Consider the following 13,203-nt stretch of genomic DNA (forward strand, 5'->3'; position numbering starts at 1 on the left):
AAAACACTCGTACGCGCCCAACATTTATAATGGTCTCCGACATTACAGAGTCCGTATCATTAAGCCCATCCCCAGCTTTCTTCGTTTTGGGAAATACCAGATTTTTATTAAATACAACGGTCAGAACCCAACCTGCCGAAAATGCAATCGTCCAGACCATTTCAGCAACGCTTGCACAAACAAAATTTGCTTCAATTGCGAGGGTGTTGGCCACGAAGCCCGTGATTGTTCACGCCCCTTATTTTGCTGTATTTGTAAGCAGGAAGGTCACTTTGGCGCGAACTGTGAATACTCCTGGGTGTTCCCAACAATTCATGGCACTCACACTGACGAAAACCAAGATCTAAATATTGACGAAGAAATAGACGAAAACCTCCCTCTCGCCTCTGTTCTCCTGCCGCCAAAATCATCCATCAACGAAAATTGTACTCAAAAATCCTCCACCATCCACCGACGAAAATTGTACGCAAAATCCTGTGATACAATGGAGTTAGAACGGCTCGAATGGCGCTACATCGAACTATCCCTGCCAAGATCAACATAGCGGGTGAGCCTATTAAACTGTGGTACCCAAATCAACCAAAAGCTTGCCGGAATTGTGGAGCTACTGATCACATGGCCAAAGACTGCTCTGCAGTCCGTTGTTTTAATTGTGAATGCCCTGAGCATCGAGCTCAAGAATGTAAAGACTCGCCAAGATGTTCCGTTTGTTTAGCGGACAGCCATTCCATGCCTCAATGCCCCTTCCTGCTCTTCAGCGCGAACGTCGATAGTGAGCCAACGCAACCTAAAACTGAAGAGGAAAAGAAACAAGAGCGAACCCAGCGCGCCAAGGAAAGAGAAGAAAGACAGCAAAAACTACAACAACAGAGAGAACAGCAACGACAACGAGAAGAACAACAGAAACTACTAGAACAGCAGAAACAACAAGAACAACAGAAACAACAAGATCAACAGAAACAACAAGAACAACGCGACGAAGGTTGAAGGAAACGACCAAAAGAACGTAGAGACGAGCGAGGGATGATCGAGAAGAACGAAGAGATGACGGGAGAGACGACAGAAGAGAGAGAGAGAGATAGAGATGATCGAGATTATTATCGCGGTCGCGATGACCGCGATAGATCTTCCCGCCGTGACTACTCAGGCTCCGAAACTGATGATGATGGATGGCAGAGAGCTAAACCTAGGAGAAGCTGATACAGATATTAATGTATTAGTATTTATTTCTATTCAATGAGCAAGCTTAAAATAATTTCTCTAAATGTGCGAGGACTCGGGTCCTCCAGTAAAAGTCAAAAAATTATTCAAGAATTATATTATTCAAACTGTGACATAATCCTTTTACAAGAAACACATTTCTCGTGCAAAAAACAAGCGGAGGAATTCGAAATACTGTGGTCCTTCGGGACTTGCAGGTCTGCAGGTGTTTCCATCCTTTTTTCTTTAAACTTCTCAGGCAGAATTATCCGTTTTTTGACCGATTCCGACGGAAGAATATTGAGCTTACTCATTGAATACTATAATTCTAAACTAAATTTAGTAAATATTTACTCTCCCAATGCTATTTCGGTTCGTAAAAGATTTTTCTCTTGTCTGCACGATTACTTTCTCCCCCAAGAGGATCTAGTGATGGGGGAGACTTTAATTGTGTAGAAAATTTCCTAGATAAACTAAATTGTTCTGCTATCCCATTGTCTGATCAAAACCTTCTCCGATCCCTTTGTGCTGATTTCCCACTTACGGATATTTGGCGTAAAAACAACCCGCGCAAAGTAACTATCACCTGGTCTAACAAAGATCATACGCTGGCATCTAGAATTGACCGCTTTCTCCTAGCTAAAGGCTTAACCCCAGTGACGAAATGTAATATTCTTCCATGCGTATACGTACTATCCGATCATGACTTTGTAAAAATTGAACTAACGACTAACCCCTCTAATCATGGCCCCGGCATCTGGAAATTTAATACACGCTTGCTTTCTGATATAGAATTCAAACATGCCATGTCGAAATCGATTTCTGATTTTAAACTCAAAATCCTGCAGTTCGCGTCCCTGCGCGAATGGTGGGACGCTTTAAAAATTCAAATCCGCAAAACCACTATTTCTTATAGCACCCGCAAACAAAAAATCGCGAACACTAAAAGAATCTCAATTACTAAACAGTTAATTCGCGCTAGGGCTGCTTTACACGCTAACAGTCTAACTGACCCAAGTATAATTAACGATTAAGAGAGCCAACTCTCCTCTCTAATCTCTAAGGAAGCCTAAGGATCTAAGTTTCGTTCTCGCGCGCAGTAGTTCGAGGAAGGCGAAAAGCTAACACGTTATTTTTTTCGTCTCGGGAAGAAAACGAGCTGATGTTAATTCTTTTGAATCCCTTTTTGACGGAAATGGCATTGAGAAAAAATCTTAACCTGATCTAGTAAACATTCTAACTAAATACTATAAAGATCTATTCTCTAAAGATCCCTTAGACATGCAAGTTCAAACAGAAATAATCGAGGATCTAAGCTTTTCACTCACTGATTTTGAACGAAATTTATGCGAAGGCCCTTTTACGGCAACTGAACTGTCTACCGCGTTAGAAGGCCTTCGGACCGGTAAGTCACCCGGTTCCGATGGTCTTCCAACAGAATTTTATTCGTGTTTTTGGAACGATTTTTGAGCGAATCTCTCCTTTCTGTTTTGAATGAGGTCTTTCTTGCTTGCTCCCTCGCGGATAGCCAGTACGAGGGCCCCCTTCGACTCGTCCACAAAAAAGACGATGGACGCGTCGCAAAAATTTGGCGCCCAATTTCCTTGTTAAACACTGACTATAAGTTAGCATCTAAAATCATCACTGAACGATTGAAAAAAGTCATGAACTCTATCGTGCTTTCAGATCAAACGTGCAGTGTGATCGGCCGCACTATCTTCTCAAATTTGGTCTTACTTCGTGACACCCTTGACATGATTGACAAAACAAATGAACCAGGTATTCTCATTTCCTTAGATCAAGGAAAAGCTTTTGACCGAGTTGACCACGAATTCATGATGAGAGTATTGCGTAAATTCGGTTTCGGCCCCTCCTTTTGTGGGTGGGTGGAACTATATTATTCTAAAGCCTTCTCTACAATAATTGTTAATGGCTTCTGTCCCCCCCCCCTGTACACTTACGGAGAGGGGTGAGACAGGGATGCCCATTATCTCCCCCCCTCTACGTGCTAGTTTCAGAAATATTATCAATGCAAATCCGTAATTGTAAAGATATTGAAGGTTTCCTGCTCCCCGGAGCAGGGGGCCTTCAATATAAAATATCCCAGTACGCTGACGATGCTACTTGCATCTTGAAATCCGAAAGATCTCCTTCTTCACTTCTCCGAGTCGTATCAAAATTTGAACAAGGATCTGGTGCTAAACTGAACACGTCCAAATCTGAAGCAATGTGGTTAGAACAATGGCGAACTAGAATTGAATCTCCCTATGGCCTCAGATGGGTCACTAAAATGAGAGTGCTTGGTGTTTTCTTCTCATACGGCCTCGTCAGTGTCGACGACAACAGTTGGCGGGCCAAATTAGACAAACTAAATTCGGTTCTAAATCTTTGGAAACAAAGAGACCTTTCTTTTGTCGGTAGGACCTTAATTGTTAATACTTTAGACGCAAGCCGTTTATGGCACGTTGCTAAAGTCATCCCCCCACCCCGTTGGGTGCACGATAGATTTAAATCCATCATTTGGCCTTTTATCTCGAAACGAAAAATGGAAAGTGTTAGTCGCGATCGCTGTTGTGCGCCCCCATCCTCTGGGAGCCTTAACGTCGTTAAGGCTTCTATATTTTTAAAACAAAAAAAGTGCAAAGTTGGTCGTGGTTTTTGGATTACCGAGGCAATCTTCAAACTAGAGGTTAGTTTGCTCTTTTGGCCTTCATTTACTTACTTTTGATTTTGGGAATCTATTGAGAATTTAGAGGGAATTGTCGAAGATAGTTTGAACGCCACGGACGAAAATGCCGAAAACTCGTCTATTGTCAATGGGGAATCATATGCATCGAGAGCTGCCCGTACTTCTGGCACAAGTTCCATAATTAGAGAACAACACGTGTGGCCTGTGGAGAATAACATTCCACAGCGGCCGAGAACCGCCTTCTTTACTCCCAACAAATTAACGACCACCCGCTCTGTATTCGACGCGCTGGCATTTTGAAGGTCGAACTGACTGACATCCAATGTCTACAAAGAAAACTCAACGGCGAAGTGGTTGTTACGTTTAAGTCCATAACTGCCAAGGAAAACTTCCTCCGTCCAAACTCTCTACAACTCTCTAAACTGCTACTCGGAAAATTACGCCATTCAAGAAGTGGACAAGCCCTTAACTTTCCTGACAATTTACGATGCACCGTTTGAGCTGTCAGATTTGGCTATAATCAAACGACTGTCACCTTACTGCGAAGTGCTACATTATCGCCGTGGTAAACATTCCTACGCCCCTAATATCTATAACGGCCTACGTCATTATCGTGTGCGTGTGTGCACGCCCATCCCGAGTTTTCTTGGCCTCGGCAAATTTCAAATCTTTGTCAAGTACAGCAGCCAGATTCCTACCTGCCGTAAATGCAATTGCCCCGGTCATTTTGCATATATGCCCGAATAAGATATACTTCAATTACGATGTTACCGGACACGAAGCGCAGGAGTGCCCACGCCCAACTCTTTGTTGTATTTGCAAGCAAGAAGGACACTATGGTGTTAATTGCCAATACTCATGGGTCTCTCCAGCGGTCCATGGCACCGCAACGGATGAATTGGAAGACGTACACATCGACACATCTAAGGACCAACAATCAATTGATGAAAATCTTCCACTCGCTTCCGCTCTTCCGCCCAGGAAATCCGTAACGAATATCTTACGCTCGAAAATCTCCCATTCACCGACGAAAATCTTACGCCCAAGAATCTTCCATCCATCGACGAAAATCTTACGCCCGAAAATCTACCATCCACCGACGGCCCTCCACCTACTGTCGAAAATCTTACGATCGACCAATCTACCGATTCTTTGCTTGCCTCTTCTGAATTGTCGCCAACACCACCTATTTCCTCCGATTCGCCGATCCTTGACCCTCAAGGCCTTATTACCTCAACTAAACCCGCTAAACTGCCATCTTGCCGTACAGCTGCCCGTCTCACCGAACCATCTCTCGCCTGTTCCAGAAAACCAACTACACCTACTCTTGTCACCGGAAAACAAACTGTAAACTTCTGTGTCGAATAAAGATACTGAAATCAATGAAAAACGATAGTCCTCTTTTTCTTTCTCTTTGCTTTTGCGCTACGCGTTTCACCGCTGTTGCGGCTCTTCAAGCATAGCAAAGTGTGTTTATTGACTATTTAATAAGTCAATAAACACACTTTAATTTTTATTTAATTTTCAAACATTTTTTCAAATATTTATTCTATTTAAGTATGATTATTTGGGGTGTACAGGGTCAGGGTTTCCCTTGTATACAGAACTTGTTTAATTGAAATTAGCCTGTATACGTTATTGGATCCTCCTTTGTCATCCGCTAAGTTAACTTCGGTCGTGTATCTTTAATAGATCCTTAGTTGGGTTTCATATGGGGTTATAGGCTTCACCTACCCTGTCACCTTGAAAATTAAGTTTCCTGGGAGACCACGTCTCTGATCACGTAAATCACATCTTCGATTGCCGTGGTGCCAGCATGGTTGTCCTGATAGTGTAGTGGTCATCACACCTGACTAGTAACAGGGGGACGTGGGTTCAAATCCCGCTCAGGGAAAATTTTCTTTTCTAACACTTATTCTATTTAAATATGATTATTTGGGGTGTACAGGGTCAGGGTTTCCCTTGTATACAGAATTTATATATATATAAATAACTGCAGACAGTACTTTTTTTTTTTTTTTAAATCAATGTTTTATTTACAGAGGTAGTTGATTACTTACAATGATTGATTATAATAATTGGGTAATTTAGATACGGTGATTGGGATCACAACAAATCAGGGGCTTGTTGGTGGGGGGGTTTAAATCTTTATTATAAGTTGCTGATTCGCGAAGGAGCACAGGAAATTCTGGTAAGCCCAGAATGTGGTTAAGATGGCGTGAGGTGTAATGTGAAAGGCGGCTGTTATGCGTTGGCGAATGCGGGTCTTAATTTTAGAGATAATGGTTTGAGCGGATGGCCGTTTAGATTCGAAAGTGTCGAGGTTCCGGGCGGCCCACAGCTCATTTGGGGTGAGTTTTATTAGAAAGGAGGTGATGGCATTTGAATGCGCCCAAGAGGAGCCTTGGGGCAGCCCTTGGCGTAATAAAATAATAGATTCGGAAAGTAAAAGAGGTTGATCATAAAACTGATTTATCAGATTTGACATCCAGCTCCACACAGGAGACACGAGGCGGCTCGAGCAGAAAGCATGAGAGATCGTTTCCCGCTCGCCACAGCCCGCGCATTGATCGATCACGGCGAACTGGCGCCATGACTTGAGATAGGCTCTTGTTTTGACCACACCGTGAGCGATCTGCCACGCTATTTCGCTTTCCCAATTGGTACTCAGACCAGCACCGAAGATTTCCTGCCAGACATTTTGCCAAGTGAGTTTACAGCCCAACCGTCGCTCCCACTGTTCGACGCAAGGAAGCCGCTGGGGAGGAGGGGGTGAGTAAAAAAGTAGAGTAGAAAAAGAATATAAATAATATATAATATATAATATAAATAATATAATATAATAATATAATAATATAAATAAAAAAGAAGAGTAAAGCCTTGAGTAAAGTTTCGGCCTTCTGGGCCTCGTCAGTGCAGTTTTTTTTTTTTATTTTTAAGGTGGACGGCCGGGCCCCCGATGAAGGGCGTGTGCAATGCCCGCCGACCAACAGGACTAATCCCACCCATGGCTTGCGTGCAATGCCTTAGGGTTAGGGTCCACCAGAAACGAGGGTCACCAGACGCCAAACTCGCTGGGGAATCGAACCCCACCTCACAGAAACCAAAAATTGGGTACACAGAACTAAAACAAACAAGGACAAACAGACCAGTGCAGTACACCAACAAAGGAGACCAGCACATGGACAACAAAACAAATACTCACGAAAGGCTACTGTGCAGTGCACCAACAAAGGAGACCCAGCACAAGCAGCGGACAGACACATTTACAAAGTAGACAGAACGAACGATACTAGCCCAGTGCAGTGCACCAACGAAGGAGACCCAGCACATGGGTTACGAAACAGATACTAACAATTAGGCTACTGTGCAGTACACCAATGAAGGAGACCCAGCACAAGCAGCACAAAGACACGCTCACTCAAGGGGCTACTGTGCAGTACACCAATAAAGGAGACCCAGCACGAGCAGCACCGAGACACACTCATTCGAGCAAAAAAGGAAACTAAATAACTACGGGGAGCAGGACTAAATGGAAAAGACAAGGGAGTCGTTTACCACTGAAGCTATGATGCCACGGGCGCCCCACTGACGATGGAAGACGCGACGACGCCTGTCAGACTTGCACCGCCTGAAGGAAATTGGTAAATAAAACTTCAGGCGGGCCTTGATAGAAGCAATCACCGCCACAGCGCCAGGACGAACGTTACGGAAACGGAAATCGTTCCTACTCCGCCAAATACAAAACTTAGAAACATTGAGCAGATCGACAAAGACACGCGGGACAGAAACCAGTTCACTAGAGTTGAAATATAATATAATATAATAATATAAATAAAAAAGAAGAGTAAAGCCTTGAGTAAAGTTTCGGCCTTCTGGGCCTCGTCAGTGCAGTGCTGATGCTAAGATGAGGCAGAACCTATATGTTTACCCCGAACGATCCCACATTTGTGGTATCGTCTAAGCCATGCCAGAGTGCTCAAACTAGGAAAGCATACACCCGTTTTCAAAAAGGTTTTCATATGGATATATATATATATATATATATATATATATATATATAAGATATATATATAAAGATATATGTTCAAAGCTTTGCTTTCATGTCCAAATTGAGCACTCTATCTAGGATGAATCATTCCTGTTGCAATTGCGCATGCTCACTAGTTTACTCTAGTTTGAGCACTCTGGCATGGCTTAGACGATATCACAAAGGTTGGGTCGTTTGGGGTGACCGTCTCGGTTCTCCCCCATCCTAGCATTAGCACTGCACTGATGGGGCCCAGAAGGCCAAAACAATGTAAAGTTAGTCGGCCTTTTGGCTAAGTTCAAGCGTAATGTTTGTTCTTAGTCCGAAAGTCAGACTAGTCCGTTTTTCCGGGTGTTTGAGGCCAACTTTGAGAAAGCTTTACGCCAGACGGTTTTCGTGTTTCTTACAGCAAAGAAGGGGTGAGTACGGCGGTTCGTGCGTCCTGTTTTGCTTGGTTTTTCTGGCAAACACAAGGCGCTCAGCCGTCCCAGGCCGGTTTTCGCACACAGGCGAACAGTACGATTAATCATCGATGACTCTATGGAACTTGATTCTATCAACATCGCAAAATCCCTGCCTGATTTTGCTAAACGTATTACCGGCATAGTGCCCCAATTCGGAGGAAAATGCTCCGATACAACCTTAGATGACGCAGAATGTGCGGCAGAACTTGCGAATACTGGCTTCGATTATGGAGATGAGCGAAAGCAACTACGCTTGTTGGGCGCGAAATCGATTCACGTCTCGATTTTCGTCGCAGTGGAATACCCTGACGACGATTTAATTCAACTCCTCAACACCTATGGCACGCTTGCATCGCCGAAATTACGACGACTTCACTACCCTGAAGAAGGATTTACACACATTGAAAACGGCATACGTGTCGCACAATTCACTAACATCACGAGGTACATTCCAAAACGGTTAGTCATCGGTGGTGTTGAAATTGCCTTCAAATATACTGGACAGCCTGGCACGTGCTATCGTTGCCAGTCCACAGAGCACGTGGTAAAAAACTGTCCCAGAAGGCGCCGGCTGCAACCAGACCCTCTACCCCCACAATCCCCGCCAGAGGCCCCTCCAGAGGACCCCAGTGAGTTCGCTTTGCTGGACGAAATTGCCGCAGCCGCACGGGACTGGGGCTCAGAGGAGGCCCAGAACCTTTTCTCGAGCCGTCCTTCGACCTACGCAGAAGCTGTCACCTCTAACGAGCAAGACACTATGGACACCACCCCGTTACCCGCTCCGCGCCGAAAACGAGACGCTCCCCACCCTGTAGAAAGCAGCGACGAGGAGAGTGTTCCGGCCAAGCAATTCATCCCCACGCCCTCTATTGCCGCCAATGAGCCGTCCTCGAGCGCGAGTGACACCGCCCCCGACCAGCCCACCCCTCAGGAAAAAAACACGCTCTCTGAACCCTCGGGACAGGGGCTCACTCACTTTCTGAACGCTCTGGCCCGTCAAGGAACTCACCAGCAAGCATTTATGAAAGCGGCGCCGGCCGCTTTTTTCTACAAGTGCCAAGGTTACTACTGTTACCACCAACACGGTGATCACAAAAAAACGAGGTCGCCAGCTAAAAGTTTCCAACGCCACGCAACAACAATGGCAAGGGCTTACTGAAACTGTGCAAGCTGACGCTTTTGCGAAGCTTCTCGAATTTTTCCAAGTCGCCCAAGCAGACTTGTGCAAGCTGACGCTTGCACAAGTCGTAGGTGCTCAACGCCGCTGCTCGACTAATTTTTAGGATTCCCAAGTTTCACCACATCTCGTCCGCCTTATATAATCTTCACTGGCTTCCTGTGGCTTATCGCGTCCATTTTAAGTTGTTACTTTTAATTTATAAAGCTTTAAATAACCAAGGCCCACTATACATAAAAGAATATCTGCAGCCACACAGTGTCAAGGGTCATCAGCTACGTTCCTGCGATCAGGGTCTCCTTATGGTCCCAAGAACTAACTTTAAGACCTTTGGTGATCGTGCCTTTGCCCGTTCTGGACCTTTTCTGTGGAACGAACTGCCGCTTGAAATTCGAAACAGTCCAAATGTAACGATTTTTAAGTCAAAGCTTAAGACACATCTATTCAAGCTGGCTTACAGTTTGTTTTGATATTTTGTCGTTTATCATTTTAATATTTGTAGGTAATATGTTGTAAAGCGCTTTAGAATATTTTATAATTTTAGCGCTCTAGAAATGTAAATTATTATTATTATTATTACTACAAACTTTTCCTGAATGCTTAGTTTGTAATGTTCGCTTTCAACTTCATTTTTCCGTTTCCTTTAATTATGGCGGTGTCTATTTGCTCACTCAATGTAAATGGCATCGCCGAATTTCCCAAGCGGGACAAAGTTTTTAATCATCTCAAACGGCAGAATTTTGACATCTATCTCCTTCAGGAGACACATTTACCGGATGTCACGAAAGGTAAGCTGTGCGAGAAACACTGGGGCGGTCACGCATGCTGGTCTCCAGGCACAGCACGATCGGCCGGAGTGGGCTTGCTTATCCACCCCCAGAGCACAGTTGGAATCGAAAATTTTTCTATCGACACAGCGGGCCGGGTGGTCACTGCGAAAATCAAAGCAGACACCCGTTCTTTTCAAGTTCTCAATATTTACGCTCCAAATCCACCTTCTGAACGCGCCACGTTCTTCGCGAGTTTGTGGCGTCACGTCATGCACAATACAGAAATAATTATCGCAGGCGATTTCAATTGTGTTCCAGACATCCGGTTGGATAAATGGGGAGGCGATAACAGCTTGGGGGTTAAGGGAATTCCAGATTTGCATACATTGACGGACCAACTTGGCTAACGAATTTTCTATAACCCGCGCTTTTAACCTAATTAACACCTTCGAGCGAGGCTCCGGCTCACGCCTTAATCCCAAGAAGACCGAGGGCTTATGGATAGGCTCCCAGGCCGGAAGAACCACAAGCCCCGTTAGTATCACATGGGTAGCCGATAAGCTTAAAATCCTCGGGGTCTGCTTGGGTAACGCTAACACAGAACAGGCTAACTGGGAGACTCGGGTTAAAAAACTTGAAAACCGTCTTGACCTCCGGCGCACTAGGACCCTGTCCCTAAAAGGAAAATCTATGCTCATTAACACGCTTGGAGCTTCGGGACTTTGGTACACTGCGACAGTGGTCAAAATGCCTGACATTTGGGAGTTCCTTTGGAACGGAAAAACAGAACTTGTTAAACGCGAGGTCTGTTGATTACCATGGCAACAAGGAGGTTTGTCCGCTGTACATCCCCTGGAAAAATCGCGAGCCCTTAAACTCCGATGGATTCCCCCGGTGGGTGACGCGACTTACGCGGCCAAATGGGTCTTTTTTGCGCGATATTGGGTCGGCTTTCCGCTGAGCCGCAGAATTAAAAGTTGGGCATTTCTCCGCTCCAATGACGTTCCCAAGTATCCAGGGATGAACAACCCCCCATTTACCGCGCTGCCCTGACAACAGTCGACCGGGTGGGGGTGAATTTCGACTCCCTCCCCGATCTCACGGTGAGAACCTTTTACTCAAGGCTAACACCCCCTCCTCCCCAGCGGCTCCCTTGCGTCGAACAGTGGGAGCGACGGTTGGGCTGTAAACTCACTTGGCAAAATGTCTGGCAGGAAATCTTCGGTGCTGGTCTGAGTACCAATTGGGAAAGCGAAATAGCGTGGCGGATCGCTCACGGTGTGGTCAAAACAAGGGCTTATCTCAAGTCATGGCGCCAGTTCGCCGTGATCGATCAATGCGCGGGCTGTGGCGAGCAGGAAACGATAACTCATGCTTTCTGCTCGAGCCGCCTCGTGTCTCCTGTGTGGAGCTGGATGTCAAATCTGATAAATCAGTTTTATGATCAACCTCTTTTACTTTCCGAATCCATATCAAACTCACGGGGTACAAATAGTCTCTTACTGAATTTCGTGACCACGCCCACCTCAGCGGCCCACTCAAATCGAGTGCGATTTTTGGATGTTATATCATCTCGCCGACTCTCTGTATAAAAAGTTAACAATGTACCACCGAAATATTGAACTATAATATCATGGCTTTCCATTTTGTGTATTTTCGTACTACAAAGTAAAGTTTTTCCCTCGTCATTTTGACCTTTTCCGCCGAGCGGGTCCGTCAAATTTAAGAAGGCGTTCGTGGTCAAAACAAGACCGAGCAAGGAGTCTTGGTCGATTTCTCTCTTACGCAAGCGCAAATTGAAAATATACCGCCAAAATCAGAGAAGAACAAATTTCCTTTGTTTTGATATGTAAATTGTCGAACAAGCAACAGATTGAACCTCGTTAAATGGCTAGTCAAAGCAGCCACACCTTCCTCCTTTTGCTCGTTTCTTGTTTTATAAGCGTGAAAGCAGTGGGAGAAGAATCGGGTAGCTCGGAAAGCGCTTCGGGTATTAATTTACCATCGTTTACTTACGAGATAAACGAGTAAGATTTGTAAAGTTATTATCCGAAAGAGTCGGAATAAATACATTTTTTTCAGGTTAGATTGTTGTTTTTACCCTAAACGTCGTCCAATAAATTTTTGTTGCAGCCTACTAATCTATACAATTTCGAAGGAAAATATTCAGATGTTTCACCGTCCCCGAAGGGTCTCCACTCCTCGAGGCGTGTACTGTAACCAATGTAGTGAATTTTCAGTCTCTTGTTGGGTTTGTCAACCTCCGTGACTTCAACATCATACAATTTTGTATCTTTTCTCTGTGAAATGACCTTTTTAACAGGGGTGTATGCTGAGTATTCGTTGCAGAATCGCTTTGGTTCTCTTATCTCTCTCTTTGGCTTGTCCGCCATTTTGAAAATTTGCTCAGGAGGGCATCTGGGTTAGCGGCCGCGCCAGGCTGGAACCGACAAAAACAAATGTCCCTCGCAGTAGGGAAACAGTTTGATATGATTATTTTATTACGCCAAGGGCTGCCCCAAGGCTCCTCTTGGGCGCATTCAAATGCCATCACCTCCTTTCTAATAAAACTCACCCTAAATGAGCTGTGGGCCGCCCGGAACCTCGACACTTTCGAATCTAAACGGCCATCCGCTCAAACCATTATCTCTAAAATTAAGACCCGCATTCGCCAACGCATAACAGCCGCCTTTCACATTACACCTCACGCCATCTTAACCACATTCTGGGCTCACCGAAATGTCCTGTGCTCCTTTGCGAATCAGCAACTTATAAGAAAGATTAACCCCTCTCTCCAACAAGCCCCTTCGTCGGGTCTCCTTAATTGGTGCACTGTGCAGAGGCTCCCCCCCCCACCTGCAAATATTGTAAAG

General features: G+C 44.9%; 1 protein-coding gene and 1 pseudogene across 1 annotated transcript in view; both read left to right on the top strand.

Moving 5' to 3' along the window:
• LOC111327482 (uncharacterized) overlaps positions 1 to 13,203 on the top strand; it is a 28,518-nt gene that overhangs the window by 13,247 nt on the left and 2,068 nt on the right. The window lies entirely within an intron of this gene.
• LOC148728678 (uncharacterized) lies at positions 505 to 1,212 on the top strand (annotated as a pseudogene).

Source organism: Stylophora pistillata, chromosome 6 (assembly GCF_964205215.1).
Source record: "Stylophora pistillata chromosome 6, jaStyPist1.2, whole genome shotgun sequence".
Lineage (NCBI taxonomy): Eukaryota > Metazoa > Cnidaria > Anthozoa > Scleractinia > Pocilloporidae > Stylophora > Stylophora pistillata.